This window comes from Polypterus senegalus, chromosome 11 (genome assembly GCF_016835505.1).
Source record: "Polypterus senegalus isolate Bchr_013 chromosome 11, ASM1683550v1, whole genome shotgun sequence".
NCBI lineage: Eukaryota > Metazoa > Chordata > Cladistia > Polypteriformes > Polypteridae > Polypterus > Polypterus senegalus.
The window spans coordinates 63,507,114-63,522,131 of record NC_053164.1 but is presented as its reverse complement, the minus strand read 5'-3'; positions in this window follow the sequence as shown (position 1 = coordinate 63,522,131).

The following is a 15,018-nucleotide window of genomic DNA, read 5'->3' as shown; positions in this document are numbered from 1 at the left end:
GAAGACCCAGGACACGCTGGAGGGACTATGTCTCCCGGCTGGCCTGGGAAGCATTGGGATTCCCGGAAGAGCTGGAAGAAGTGGGCGGGAGAGGGAAGTCTGGGCCTCTCTGCTCAAGCTGCTGCCCCCACGACCCGACCTCGGATAAGCGGAAGAGGATGGATGGATGGATGGATATATACATATAAATATATATAATATAAATATATAATATATATATGTGCTCAGATGATAGTGAGTTCCAACTGAATGCCATGGTGGTAAGATGGACGAAGGGGACAGTCAAGTGGATGGAGGAAGAGGATCTGAGGGTACGGGAGGGAATGGCAACATGGAGGAGGTTAGGCAGATATGGAGGGGCGAGGGTGTGGAGAGCCTTAAAAGTTAACAGAAGAATTTTGAATTGAGTTCAGAACTGAACTGGAAGCTAATGAAGCTACTGCAGGACAGGAGTGATATGGTGAATAGAGGGGGTTCCAGCAATTATGCGGGTGGGCAGCTGAATTCTGGACCAGTTGAAGCTCATAAAGAGGTTTGTGAGAAAGACCAAAGAAAAGGGCATTGCAATAATCAAGAGTAGACGTGACAAGGCTATGAACAAAGATAGCGGGGTGAATACGACTAATGTTATGCAAGTGGAGATATGAAGACCGGGAGATGTTACTGATGTGGTACTGAAAGGATAAAGTACTGTCAAGGATGACTTATATTATATTTATTTAATTTATTCATTGGGGAAAAAAATCCCATATTAAGGAATACATTTTTATATATACACACATACTGTGGCAAACGGCCGGAGGTCTTACCTGTTCGGGACATCCTTCTGAGAAGAGGACATGTTAACAGCAGTACCTCCCACAGAACAGGAGAGGGTAGCCCACCCTGGTTTACATCAGGACCCCAGGCTTGGAGCTTAGAAGCTCAACCCTGCTGGGGCCCGTGGCCACCGACATGGGTCACCTGGACAGCTCCGGAGCCCTGGTCTGCAGTACTTCTGCCACACCTGGCCGTTCAAAAGGAGGCATAGACAGACTTTTATAATCTGGGAGAAGAAGACACAACCAGATATCAACTGCTTTCTCTCTTTTAAAATTGAAGTCTTTAGGAGGTGTGGATCAATCAATTACAGATGTGAATGCTAATCCATTAGAATCATCTTCATAAGAACGTTTGGGTTTAGAAGATGTGCCACAAGGTAACCTTATCAGTCATGTCTCTATTACACCTTCCTCTAAAATGACCACGACAGTAATTGCACATATCAGCATCAACATATGAATGTCACACCAAGAAAAACCCAAATCAGTGCATTAAGATGGATTGGAGTTTAGCAATGTGGCCGTCCATACTGACGATTCCCTTTCTTTATGTCCTTTGCAGGCATTCAGTAAAGATCTTAAAGGAAACTTGGCCTGGCCAGTATTCTTGAACACTCCAGCTCCTCTGATGAAGGTCGATCCTCACAATATCCATTAATCTCAGTGACTGGGGCTCAGGGTCACCACCCTGGACCTTGGTGTGAAGATGAATTCTGATGTCAGCTGTATTTGTCCTTGAGTGAGGGCCACGTTCAGATGGGATATGGTGAGGGCCTAATGACTGCAGTCATGATCAGAAGGGGATTTGTCGGATTCATGCAATCAAATGAACACATTAGTAATGCCAAATCTGATCTTTTTGAGGAAAGTTCAAACCTGGATCCCTGGGGGCTTCTGATGCAATGTCATATGAAGCAAGTAGACATCCTGAGACCTTTCGTAAAAATCTTTGAATGGTCAATCAACAAACTGAACTGATTGGGGATTCGAGTCTTTCCTGTATCGAGTCTTCCCAAATCCAGATTTTCAGATAGTTATTAAGGTCATCATTTGAGCCATCTGATTAACATTTAAAACCAAATAATACAGTTAGGAACACTGAGTGCTCAATTGGATTAAATAATTGCTTAGATGAAAATCGCTATACGACTACAAGAAAAATAGAAAACTAGAGGCAGAGATAACCCATAGAGTGTATGAAAAGAAATCAATGAAAAGTACAACACATGAAAAATGATTAAATTTAAGGAACCTCCCATCTGAGAGTCACGGCATGGAAAGTGAGAATGAAATTATGTCCATGAAATGCTTCGTATCTAAGGCACTATATGAAAGACTGAATAATAAATAGAAAGCAACAGAAGTAAACATTAGACATCATAGCAGCATTCACAACAAATTACAAGAAATGCATTCAAATAATATCCCTTCTGAAAGACGCACGTTGTAATGTAAGAAGAAAATTAATATTTCAAGTGTTCTATACTAGCGTCACATATGAACGACACTATAAGAAATAATGAAGACGAAAAAAAAAAGGTAGAGGAATGACATTTTTCAACAGTTGAAAACTACCAGAAGTGCAAATAGGACATCAGGCCCCCTCTTGTGGCATCAATGAAAACTGCAATATGTAAAAAAATATTGCAAATAATTTCCAATCTGATAGTCACTACTGCAGTGGACCCAGAGGGGACTGGGCGGTCTCAAGGTCTGGAATCCCAACAGATTTTATTTTTTCTCCAGCCGTCTGGAGTTTTTTTGTTTTTTCTGTCCCCCCTGGCCATTGAACCTTACTCTTATTCGATGTTAATTAATGTTGATTTATTTTGTTTTATAATTGAGTCTTTCATTTTTCTATTCTTTAATATGTAAAGCACTTTGAGCTACTGTTTGTATGAAAATGTGCTATAGAAATAAATGTTGTTGTTGTTGTTGTTGGACTGGCACCCTGCCCGGGGTTTGTTTCCTGCCTTGCGCCCTGTACTGGCTGGGATTGGCTCCAGCAGACCCCCGTGACCCTGTAGTTAGGATATAGCGGGTTGGATAATGGATGGATGGATGGATAGTCACTAGATGTAAGGGAAGAAGGAAAATGACTTTATAAACTGCTCTATAATGCCCAGAATGTAAGGCGCTATATTAAGCAGTAATGAATAAAGAGATGAGATGGTAAGCAACAGAAGTAAACATTTGGCATCATAAGAGTCCTCTTACAGAATCATTACAATCTGCAAATCTGTAAAAAAACAGCCCGAACTGAAAGGTGCTATAAGTAAAGATCGAAAGAAAGAAATTACATTTAAAAAACATTCCATAAAAATTATCCAGTAGGAAAGGCGCTATATGATATGATAGAATGAGCAAAAAAAAAGAGAAGAAATGGTCAATAACAGAGGTGAAACTTTGATTTCATTGGCGCCCTCTTGTGGAATAAATGAAAATTACAAGATCTGAAACATGATTCAAAGTAATTTCCAATCTAATAGGCACTAGATAAAAAGAAAATATGAATGAAATGCTCCATATTTGTACACAGCATATAAGGTGCTCTTGGAAAGACTAAAGAATAAAGAGATCAAATGGTAAGAAAGAGAAATAAAAAACCAGATCATAGCAGTACACATTAGATATGTTTTAAAATAATATCCCTTCTGAAAGACACTGCATGCAATGTAAAAAGAAAATGATGTACAGTATATTAAGTGTTCTATAATAAAGCCCCATATGAAAGGTGCTATAATAATGAAGAAATAAAGAACTGATGACTCTGTGTAGAAAATGACCCACTGACTGACTGATATTTTACCATCACAGGCGCCCTCTTGTGAAGTTAGTGATTATTGCAATATGTGAAAAATGAGTTTAAATCATTTCCCATCTGAGAGGCACAAGGTGAAAAGAACAAAAGAGAACCTTAATAAAATGCTCCGTATTTCTACCCAGTATGTTAGGCGCTATAAGAAAGATTGAAGTTTAAAGAGATCAGTAAAGTGTGATGGAGTGGCGTCCTGTCCAGGGTTTGTTCCTGCTTTGTGTCCAATGCTTGCTGGAATTTGACTCCAGCTACTTTGTGACCTGCTTTAGATAAGCAGGTTGAGAAGATGGATGATGAATGATGTTTTGTGAATCTTAGCATAAAGAAGAAAAACCTGTATGACTATCCATCCACCCATTGTCCAACCCGTTGAATCCAAACACAGGGTCACGGGGGTCTGCTGGAGCCAATCCCAGCCAACACAGGGCACAAGGCAGGAACCAATCCTGGGCAGGGTGCCAACCCACCGCAGATCTGTATGATTATCAACATCAAAATGAGTTGTGAAAGTGGTGGTCTGCACCAGCCTTCTCTCGCTGACCGCCATCACAAACAAATGGTAAAGAAGGCCAATTCGATTCTGTCACACAGCAGCCATCCTCTGTCTCCAAAGTATCACTTGTGACCATCAAGCTGCTGATTTAGGGTTTCAAGAGTGAAGACCCCCAGATTGAAGTCCTCTTTTATCTCAGAGCTATCAGCCTTCTGAATTCTAGTAGCTGCAGGAGTCCTGCTGAGTCTTATGGGTTTATGTGTGCTGATGACAACAATGGCTGTCATATGTGGTATCTTGGATTATTTTTTGTCCCTATTTAACAACGTCCTATGTGTCACACATTCCTGCTGCTGACAAATTTCCCTCTGGGATAATAAAAGTCTTCAACATCTTCTTTGGCCACGTGGTGTCAGCGGGCAGAGTCCGGGTGGACCTGTAGATGATTAAACCTTTAGTTGACTACCTGCTGCTCCAGGAGGTTGAAAGTCTCCAGTCCTTCCTATGGGAGACTGGGTGGTTCCACGAGTCTATTCAACGGTTTGTGGACATCGCAGCTCCACTGTTGTAACTGCTGAGATAGGGGTCCTCTCGGAAATGGTCATCGGCATGCCAAAACTCTTTTAAAGCACCAAAAGAAGGCCTCGTCATCGCCACCAGTCCTGGCACAGCCAGATCCAGCTTTGACTTCCAGGTTCACACAGACGGGAGTGACCTCAGACTTGGTGCTGTCCTCTCCCAAATTGATCAGTGGGCGGAAAGAGTCATGGCGTATGCTTCGCAATCATTGAAAGGCGTAGAATTACTCCACCACTGAAAAAGAATGCCTCGATGCAGTGTGGGCCATTGAGAAGTGGCACCATTTCCGGGAGGGGAAGTCTGCACTGACCATCGAGCTCTGAACTGGGCATTCAATTACCCGAAGACCACGTCTAGGTTAACCAGATGGATGTTGAGCCTCCAGCATTTTTCGTTCAAGGTGTGCTATTGAAAGGCTTGTGCCAATGTAGTGCCAGATGCTCTGTCCCACACACGGACAGGCTCCCATAATATGTGCCATATTGCCCTCCACCCATTGACCTGATCTGCCCCTGAACACGCAGGACATTGTTCAGTCGCAGGCTGTTAGTCCTGTATGGCAGAGTTTGAGAGAGGGCTCGGAAAAGAGGCCTGGCTGCATAGATTATCTGGAACTTCAAGGTGCATTGTATCATTGTGTGCTCACAAAAGATCAGGGTTACCATTATCAGTTGGTGGTGCCCGAGACACAAGTTCCTACAGTGCTATCATGACTGCCTGTTTGGTGGACACCTTGAACACACAAAGACATTATTTAATATCTTGGAGGTGGCATGGTGGCCAACAGTTCACAAGGACGTTTGGTTCCACGTTCAGACATCATCTATCAGCCACACAAGAACCCCACCTGGACCGTTGCAACCCGTGAACATCACTAGACGTGGAGTTAATGGCAACCTGTCCATCCAACAAAGACTAGAAGACGTACCTGATGGTGGTTGGTGATTATTTCACTCAGTCGGTGGAGCTATTCCTCATGGCCAATTCAATGGCAAAAAAATTTTGAAAGACGGGATATTCACCCAATGCGGGGTGCCAAAGAACATTATGACTGATAGGGGTCCACAGTTTACTGGCTCCAAGGCAATTGAATTGTGGAAGCAATGGGAGGTGGTCCATATGAATATGATGGCATACCTTCCTCAATCGAAACGCCCTGAACGGGTGAACTGGACCCTTAAAACAGTGATCACATCCTTCATTGGAGACCACCATCAGGAATGGACTAGGTGGCTGGCTGAACCCCAGTTCACGTTGAACTGGACGATGCACAAGGTCACAAGTGAAACCCCTGCATTGTTGGCTCTAGGCGGGCAGTTTATAGGCCCATCTGAAAGGGTACTTGCTCATGAACAGATGCCTGGTTTAGGAGGGTTATGACCATCTCCAGACATTACACCATATCAAACAACGAGTAAAAGAGAGGATTGTGGTGTCCCAGTCCAGACAATTTCATTCGTTCAACCAGAGACACAAGGCTGTGCAATTGTTGGTTGGGAAGAAAGACTGACTCAGGACAAATCCCTCTCCAAAACCTCTGGTAAATTTACAGCTAAACTCTCTCCAAAGTGGCTCGGCCCTGATGAAGTAGTCCAGAAAAAAGGCCCAGTGACCTGCTCTGTAATGTGGAGATTACCAGGGACCAAAAAACCAAAAAAGAAAAAAAAGTAGATATGGTGGCCAACCTCCAGCCTTAGGTCAGCTATGGGGATTGGGATTGTAGGTGCGCTACTTAAATTATGAACTTAAACTTCCTGCGGTTGCCCTAATTAAATGACTGAGGAGATTGCAGGGACTACTGGGCATAAGAGCAGGCAGTTTTGAAAAGGAAGGCCGACTAGTCAGGAGGGGGCGTTCAGAACTCCTTAGCTTGTGTCTGTGTTCACCTGTTTGTTTTGCCGTCAGTATCCTCCATCTCTTTGTCCTGTATGACCGCACCTGTACGAATGTATGGACTGCTCTGTGACTGCTTACCATGTGAATGCTGTATTGGATTGGTCCTCTTCGGAGTGAGCGCTCCCAATCTCATCACTCCACAGCACCGCTAATGGATTACCGTTATGACCATTTTACATTAGTTACGGAGAGCTGTTCTCTAAATTGTCTCTTCTGCCTCATTTCCACATCATCAGTTGCCATGGACTTGGTGTTTGTGTTTATCATGCGTGTTGTTATTTCAATCAATCAATCAACATTTATTTATATAGTACATATTCATACAAAAAAATGTAGCTCAAAGTGCTTTACAAAATGAATAGAAAATAGAAGACACAATAAAAAATAAACATAAGTCAACATTAATTAACATAGAATAAGTAAGGTCCGATGGCCAGGGTGGACAGAAAAACAAAAAAACTCCAAAGCTGGAGAAAAAAATAAAATCTGTAGGGTTCCAGACCAAGAGACCGCCCAGTCCCCTCTGGGAAATCTACCTAACATAAGTCAAACAGTCCTCTTTGTATTTAGGGTTTTCATGGAAGGACCTGATGATGATGGTCACGTAGACTTCTGGCTTTCAGTCCATCATTGTTGGAGCATCATGATGCTTTGAGTAGGTGGTGGCAGGCCGCCACCACAAAGAAACCGGAAAAAGAAACAGAAGAGAGAGTAGGGGTCAGTATGGATTTTAGAGCCACTGTGAATAGTTATTATGAAGAATTGAACATACAGAGTATCAGGATTAAGTTAAAGTGAAGTTATAAAAAGGCCATGTTACAGTCATGTGTTTTCAGCAGTGTTTTAAAGTGCTCTACTGTATCAGCCTGGTGAATTCCTATTGGCAGGCTATTCCAGATTTTAGGTGCATAACAGCAGAAGGCCGCCTCACCACTTCTTTTAAGTTTAGCTTTTGGAATTATAAGGAGACACTCATTTGAAGATCTAAGGTTACGATTTGGAATATAAGGTGTCAGACATTCCGATATATAAGATGGAGCGAGATTATTTAAGGCTTTATAAACCATAAGCAGTATTTTAAAGTCAATCCTGAATGACACAGGTAACCAGTGTAGTGACATCAAAACTGGAGAAATGTGTTGGATTTTCTTTTCCCAGTTAGGATTCTAGCAGCTGCATTCTGCACTCGTTGCAAGTGATTTATGTCTTTTGGGTAGTCCTGAGAGGAGTGCGTTACAGTAATCTAGTCTACTGAAAAAAAACGTGAATTAATTTCTCAGCATCTTTCAATGATATAAGAGGTCTAACTTTACTTATGTTTCTGAAGTGAAAAAATGCTGTCCTAGTGGTCTGATGAATATGCGATTTAAAATTCAGATTACAGTCAACAGTTACCCCTAAGTTTTTTACTTTTGTCTTAACCTAATGCATCAATTTTATTTCTGATAACCTCATTGAATCCATTATTGCCAATTACTAAAATTTCAGTTTTCTTTCTTTAGTTTGAGAAAATTACTATTCATCCATTCAGAAATACCAGTAAGACATTGTGTTAGTGTATCGAAAGAGTCGGAGTCATCAGGTGCTATTGATAAGTACAGCTGTGTGTCATCAGCATAGCTGTGGTAGCTCACGTTGTAACCTGAGATAATCTGACCTAACGGAAGCATGTAGATTGAGAAGAGCAGCGGACCCAGGATAGAGCCTTGTGGAACACCATATCGGATATCATGTGTCTTTGAGATTTGATTACCACAACTCACAAAGAATTTTCTCCCTGCCAGGTAGGATTCAAACCAATTTAAGACACTGCCAGAGAGGCCCACCCATTGACTAAGGCGATTTCTAAGAATATTGTGATCAATGGTGTCAAATGCAGCACTCAGATCTAAGAGGATGAGAACAGATAAATGGCCTCTGTCTGCATTTACTCGCAAGTCATTTACTACTTTAACGAGTGCAGTTTCTGTGCTGTGATTTGTTCTGAAGCCTGACTGAAATTTATCAAGAATAGCAGGTTTATTGAGGTGGTCATTTAACTGCATAATGACTGCCTTCTCCAGAACTTTGCTTAAGAAGGGCAGGTTAGAGATGGGGCTGAAATTTTCAAAGGCAGAGGGGTCAAGATTATTTTCTTGAGCAGGGGTTTAACTACAGCAGTCTTAAGACAGTCTGGAAGACCCCGTATCTAATGACGAATTTACTATGTCAGAATATTGTCAATTAGCACGCCTGATATTTCTTTGAAAAACCTTGTTGATATTGGGTCAAGGACGCAGGTGGGGGGTTTCAGTTGAGAGATTATACTATGTAATTCAGGTAAATCTATCCTGGTGAAAGCATTTAATTTGTTTATAATGGAGTACCGGGGCTTTGGAGGTTCTGCAGTGTTGGGGAGATATACTATGTTATCTCTAATATCATTAATTTTTGAGTGAAAAATACAGCAATGTTCTCACAGGTTTCACTGGAAGTATTCTGGGGGCATTCCTTTGTGTTACCTGGGTTTAACAGACGGTCAATTGTTGAAAATAAGACTCTGGGATTACTAGCATTGTTATTTATAATATTAGAGAAATAGCAGCGCCTCTCAAGACGGACAGTGTTATTGTATTCTGTTATTTTAACCTTCAATATCTCATAATGGATAGTTAGTTTAGTTTCCCTCCATTTACACTCAGCTCTACGACATGTTCTTTTTAAATCAGACACTCTTTGGGTCTTCCATGGAATAACAATATTTAGGAGGTCTATACACGGATAATACGAGAACGTGAGAATCTCCATGAATAACAACGGCGAGATACTCAAAGGACTTAAATTTACCAAAACTAACATCTTTACATTTTAATCGGCTCGAGTAAATGTTTGCCAAACCGCCCCCCCTTATCCCCTGGCGGTCGGCACGAGTAAAACTGTAATCCGGAGGCGCAGATTCGATTAAAACTGCCGCCCCATTGGAATTAAGCCATGTTTCATTTAGCGCAATAAAATCAATCTTTCTATCACTAATAAGATCGTTTATAAAAAATGTCTTGTTAGTTAAAGCTCTAACATTTAATAGTGCCATATTTAATGTTTCTGAAGGGCAGAGCTGAATTTTATGCGTGTTATTGGTAATCGGAACAAAAATTAAGTTATTTTTGTTAACGCCGCTCTGTGTGTACTTTTTATGTAATCTACAATCCGTTTTTATAGTCTTAATGCAGTGTTGATCTGAAGTAGTAATTTCAATTAAATTATTGGTGTTTATGCCGCACTGCCTAGATTTTTTACGTGCATTAAGATTTGTTATTAGATTATTAATGATGTGCACTTTAACGGAAGACTCTGTTAAGCCATTATATCCTATCAAACCAGTAGCATTACGTAAGGGTTAACAGTAGAAGTAGACAGTCAAGATAGACGAATTACCTTAGCAATGTTTTCGGAGAGGACCCTGCCGCCAAATCTATTCGGATGCAGTCCATCCCGCTTGAAGAAGCGCGGCCTTTCCCAAAAAAGATCCCAGTTGTCTATAAACCCGATGTCTTGATTCTCGCAGAAGCCTCTCAGCCAGTTGTTTAAACCCAGCAGACGACTGTAGTATTCATTCAATCGTCTGACGAGAGGTAGTGGACCCGTGATGAAGATGTTTGCCGATGGGGTCCTCTCCTTCGTGTCTTCAACTAGTGCTGCGAAGTCAGCCTTGAGAACCTCCGACTCTCGGTGCCTTATGTCGTTTACGCCGGCGTGTAAAATAATGGATCCAATTGCCCTTTTGTGCTTCTCGTAGAAGGTCGGTGCCCACCTCATCACATCTCGAACTCAAGCACCGGGAAAACAAGAAACAAAAGATTTTCGATTAGGGCACGTGATATTCAGGTTTCGTATAATCGAATCACCTACCACGATTACATCACCCGGGGTTGAAGGCAGACTGGGGACGCAGAGAGGGTCGAATCGGTTCTGGATTGGGATGCTCGCCTGTGCCGATGGAGGTGTTCTAGCCTTGAACCCCCGCCTGCAAAGCTGAAACCTGTCAAGATCTTCATCTGCCTTGTCGTTGCTCCTACGAGGCGCAGGGGTGAAGCTTACTTGCCCATGGAATTGAACGGCACGAAGTGGGGTTGATGTTACGCCGACTTCAGTTGTTTGGTGTGGTTTGTCCAGCAGCCGAGTCTTCAAGTCTCTGAGGTACCTTCGTCTAGACAGGAGTTTCTGAATCTGTTTGTCGAGTGTCTGGAGTTCTTTGACGACGACGGCAACGCGATTCATCTCACTGTCGGCCATTGTCTGCTTCTACTTCCGCTTCGTCACTTAGGAAAGAAAGTAGTTCTTGTTATATATGTGACTGCTGGCAGGGATTGTTTTGTTCATTATTTAGATAATTATTCTTGCTACTTTTCATTTAATTAATTCAATTAAATTATTGTTTAATCCATTAGTCACTGTGTCTCTGTCCTGGGGTCCCCTCCAAAAAAAAAAATAAATCACAGTGTTTGCAGCAGAGTGAATCTTGGCAGCACTTTGGCTGCTACACACACACACACATATTTTATATATATATATATATATATAGTAGTGAGCAGCTGGATGCGGGACACCAGGAAGGACCGGAGGAGGGATGATGCCTCCTCCGGACCATGAGGGGTGACCGCCCTGGTGGCTTTGGGGACAACGGGAAAGGAGCATGGAAGCTCAACCCTATAGGGGCCCATGGTCACCGCCAGTAAAAGATTTCATGAACCTCCTGGACTCTTAAGCCAGCACGTTAGTTAGCCAACACACCAAGGAGGGCATACATGGGACTTAGTAATTACTAAAGGACTAAAAGTTGATTTGAGGAAGATTGTGGATATTGGTTTATCAGACCATTTTTTTCTTACTATTTAATATAGAAATACTGACAGATAAAATTAATGAGAAGCATATTGTTAAAAAAACTCTTCTTTAATTTCATCAGCAGCTTCAAAGTTTACAAACACTCTAAGCAAACAGTCCATTTGTAATGCTAACTACAATAGTGAGGATAATGTAAATAGTAAGGTGGAAAAATTGAATACTAAGGTGAGAGCAGCTGCTGACATAGTCGCACCTGAAAAGACAGTTAAAAAATCTTCTATTACTGTTACACCATGGAAAGACTCAAAGAGTGTCTGATCTAAAGAGAACATGCGTAAATGGAAAAATACTAAACTGATTATCCACTATGAAATATTGAAGGTTAAAATAACAGAATACAACAACACAGTCCGCCTTGAGAGGCGCTGCTATTTCTCTAATATTATAAATAACAATGCTAGTAGCCCCAGAGTCTTGTGAGGCTTTTGCTGTATTTTTTAATCAAAAAATGAATGATATTAGAAATAATATCGTACATCTCCCCAATACTGATCCTCTTAAACCCCTGTACTCCATTTTAAATGAGGTAAATTCTTTCACCAGGAGAGGTTTACCTGGTTTTTATAAAATAATTTCTCAGCTGAGACCCTCCACCTGCGTCCTTGACCCGATACCAACAAGTTTTTTCAAAGAAGTATCAGGCATGCTAATTGATAATGTTCTGGACATAGTAAATTCGTCACTAGATACTGGGGTCTTCCCAGACTGTCTAAAGACTGCTGTAGTTAAACCCCTACTCAAGAAAAATAATCTTGACCCCTCTGCTTTTGGAAATTTTAGACCCATCTCTAACCTGCCTTACTTTAGTAAAATTCTAGAGAAGGCAGTCATTTTGCAGTTAAACGACCACCTCAATAAACCTGCTATTCTTGATAAATTTCAGTCAGGTTTCAGAACAAATCACAGCACAGAAACTGCACTCGTCAAAGTAGTAAATGACTTGCGGGTAAATGCAGACAGAGGCCATTTATTTGTTCTTAGATCTGAGTGCCGCCTTTGATACCATTGATCACAAAAGTCAATGGGTGGGCCTCTCTGGCAGGGTCTTAAGTTGGTTTGAGTCTTACTGGGTAGGTAGAAAATTCTTTGTTAGTTGTGGTAATTATACTTCAAAGACCCCTGATATTCTATATGGTGTTCTGCAAGGGTCTCTCCTGGGTCCACTGTTCTTTTCAATCTACATGCTTCCGTTAGGTCAGATTATCTCAGGTTACAACGTGAGCTACCACAGATATGCTGATGACACACAGCTGTATTTATCAATAGCACCTGATGACCCCGACTCTCTTGATTCCCTCTTGACCCCCAATGTCTCACTTGTATTTCCAAATGGATGAGTAGTAATTTTCTCAAACTAAATAAGGAGAAAACAGAAATTTTAGTGATTGGCAAAAATAGATATAATGAATGCATTAGAAATAAACTTGATCCATTAGGATTAAAAGTCAAGACAGAGGTAAAGAATTTAGGGGTAATTATTGACTCTGACCTGAATTTTAAATCACATATCAATCAGATTACTAGGACAGTGGATTATTTTGAAGTATTTGGGACTTTTATCATCCACAGTTCACATTTTTATGCGTTATTTATCTGAAGGACAAATTGATGTGCTGCAGTGCTTTGCGCACGGTTTTGATTTTTGGATTTTAATAAAAGCACGATCACCTTTTTGCACCAACCCCTTGTTAACTGTATGTGTCCTCATTTGCCCCGCTCATTTTGGTTATGTTATTGACAGGGGAAGGTCTATGAGGCTGCTGGGATGCAGCAAGAGCTTGGAGCGGGTATGGAACTTAATCAAACTGACAGAGTTATGGGTGAAACATTTAGAAAAGACTTCAAAATTAATTAAGAATTTGGTGATGGCACTGCTGGATATAATTGTTGATTGGGGGGTAAAAAGTACTTGTCAGAGTTATTTAATGGACCACCCCGGTCGAGCTCAAACAGGCAGGTATGCTCTATTTGGTTAGATGCTTTTTGTAAGCGGTGGTTCACTAGCCTGGTTTGGGTTGTTTTAATATATTTCTGCCTTTTTAAAACAACTCATGTTTGTAGAAAATACTATATCAATGAAGTGAAAAATCAAAATTCTATCAATGACTTCATTGTATGAGCCTCTCATGACATGGATGATAAATCGTAATTGATAATTCGCAATGCCTTCTCAAAGCATCGTTTCTCTGAACCTGATGTATGATGTGTCATTTTGGGGTTTATGGGGAATATGATAGGTAAAAAGCAGATCCATCTGAACTCAATGCTCCTGTGGTATCACTAATTTTTGTCTATTTTAAACATGTTGCTTAGTTAGTTATTGTTTTGTTTGGAAATGATCAGTAAAGTACCCCTGATTTTGAATTTTTTTTTTTTTTTGTAAAATGTTGATTATTTTCCTTTTACTGTCGAAGATGGAAGATTACATGAAAAGGGTTTATTACAATCCAGCAACTCCTGGAAGCTTTGGAGAGGGAAGACTCTTTGAAAAAAGCTCTTGATGTTTTGAGTTGGAAAATTATTGATCACCAGGGGCTTTATGTATGCACAAAATGTTGCGTATGCCCATTTCCACACACGTCATGATGTATAAAAACTTAACTTGGCGAGGCAGCGTCAGACCACGCGTACACAAGTTTGTGCTTGGTTTTATCAATAGCACCTGATGACCCTGATTCTATTGATTCACTAACAGAATGTCTGACTTGTATCTCAGAATGGATGAATAGTAACTTTCTCAAGTTAAATAAAGAGAAAACTGAAATCTTAGTGATTAGCAATAATGGATACAATGAGGCTATTAGAAATAAACTGGATACATTAGGATTAAAAATCAAGACGGAGGTAAAAAGCTTAGGGGTGATTGTTGACTGTAATCTGAATTTTAAATCGCATATTAATCAGACCACTAGGACAGCATTTTTTCACTTAAGAAACATAGCAAAAGTTAGACCTCTTATATCACTGAAAGATGCTGAGAAATTAGTTCACGCGTTTGTTTTCAGTCGACTAGATTACTGTAACGCACTCCTCTCAGGACTACCCAAGAAAGACATAAATCATTTACAACGAGTGCAGAATGCAGCTGCTAGAATCTTAACTAGGAAAAGAAAATCCGAGCACATCTCTCCAGTTTTGATGTCACTACACTGGTTACCTGTGTCATTCAGGATTGACATTAAAATTCTGCTTATGGTTTATAAAGCCTTAAATAATCTCGCCCCATCTTATATATCGGAATGTCTGACACCTTATATTCCAAATCGTAACCTCAGATCCTCAAATGAGTGTCTCCTTAGAATTCCAAGAACAAAACTTAAAAGAAGTGGTGAGGCGGCCTTCTGCTGTTATGCACCTAAAATCTGGAATAGCCTGCCAATAGGAATTCGCCAGGCTGATACAGTAGAACAGTTTAAAACACGGCTGAAAACACATTACTTTAACATGGCCTTCTTATAACTTCAATTTAATTTAATTTAACTTAATCCTGATACTCTGTATGTTCAATTCATCATAATAACTATTCA